The following is a 1880-nucleotide window of genomic DNA, read 5'->3' on the forward strand; positions in this document are numbered from 1 at the left end:
GTAAAATTCTTCCAACCCCTAGTCAAGAACAATTATTTTTTCTTGCCTTTGTTCCATCTTAATCCCATTGGATAAGAGCAATCATCCTCCAAAACAATATTTACAGTGTTGTTCCTTCTTGGAAATGCATTTTATACAAATCTCAAAGGAATAATCTGCATAATTAAATATTTTGAACAAAAATAATATAAGAAAAAATGTAAAGTTTAATACATTAATTAATAAAAGATGTATATAATAAAAAAACTAAAATTTTAAAAACTCACCAAAGCACTACTATCAATTATTTTAGACGTCAAGGTTTTTATGCAAGTGAATACATTTGTATTGAAAGTGGACAGATTTTGATAAGTTGGGAATTCAGTCTTAGATGGCTGAATAGTATCAAGCTTGTGGCAGAATGATGTAGTTGCAGATCGGAATCCATCTTTAAAATTTCTAACGCCATGGTTATGGTAATTTGGCATAATGGAATAAGGTGGAAGAAAATTTTCAATTATTAGATGGTTAGTAACAGTAGATAAAGGCATCAAACTTGGGTTATTAACTTTTGAAGTAATAGCAAAATGATCATGAGTTATACCTGATAACGGATTATTAGCCACACCATTATAGGAAACGCCAGTTGAATCATTTTGTCTATAAACAATTGCAACATCACAACGTTGATTAGAAAAAAAGGACTTTAGGTAAAGTTGCAATTGGATATTGAGGCATCTCTTGAGATATGCAACGGTCAACAATTGAAATATTAATTTGTGTTTCTATCAAAGGAATTGCTACCTGAAGTGATGTGGGTAGAGGTTAGTAGTCTGTAGTTGATGGATTAATTGAGCAGGATTATTGTAATTTAGAAAAAATTTGAATGGAGGTTAAGGTAGTTGTTTTTTTTATCATGTTGTTGTCTCTAACCTTGAGAAGCACAAAAATATCCTCACCAACATAAACCAATTTCAGCCATCCACCTTCTTTCTGGCCTTATAAAGTTACCAAATTGTGAAATCTATCAAGTATGTATCCAGAAACATTTCTTTTTTCGATCATTAACTCTACTTGATTCTTGTTGGCATCAATGAACTGCATTTTATTACCCAACATATCCTTATAGTTACTATAGAAGAGGGAAAGAAACTCGTGAAGAAATGATGTGAGATTTTATGTCGGTAAAGAATTTCACAAAAGTAATTACGTTTCAAGTATAGTTCTAAACCAACAATGAATCCTCAAATCAAATTTAATATGGTTGTCACAAGTACAAACCCCAATAAAATAACCGAGAGTATTAATCCCGGGTCGTTCTCACTAGGAATTACAATGAAGTGCTTTATTATTGGCTACGAAGGAATATTTTGGGGTTTTTGTAATAAGGAACAAGAAATATAAATAGCAAAAGAAATAAGCTAATAACTAAGAAAGCTCTTGGCAAGGAATGAGAACTAGAAGTCCTATCCTCATTATCATCATCAATTGTGACAAGAATTGTCCATTGCTCCACTTAGTTAACCTCTAACTATGAAGAAAAGTCAAGTGGGTACAATCAACTTGAGTCCACAAGTCCTAGTCAAATCCTAAGGAAAGACTAGTTTTAGTGGCATTCAAATCAACTAGCAACTTCCAATTATCAATCAACAAAAAAATTTGATAACTCAAGAGTCTCCAATTACTCAACTCAAGTCAAGAGGAGAAAAATCTACTCTAAAATCCAACCAAGCAATTTATCAAACACTTTGAAAGCATAAAAGGAAAGCATAATAAAATGACAAGAAATATAAAATCTAACACTACCAATTGTAAGGAAATAACAATAACAAAGCAATTAAACAATAAATGAACATAAAACATGAAATTGCATTAAAGTAAATTAAAATCAACAAAGTGCT

Source organism: Arachis hypogaea, chromosome 3, assembly GCF_003086295.3.
Source record: "Arachis hypogaea cultivar Tifrunner chromosome 3, arahy.Tifrunner.gnm2.J5K5, whole genome shotgun sequence".
NCBI classification, from domain to species: domain Eukaryota; kingdom Viridiplantae; phylum Streptophyta; class Magnoliopsida; order Fabales; family Fabaceae; genus Arachis; species Arachis hypogaea.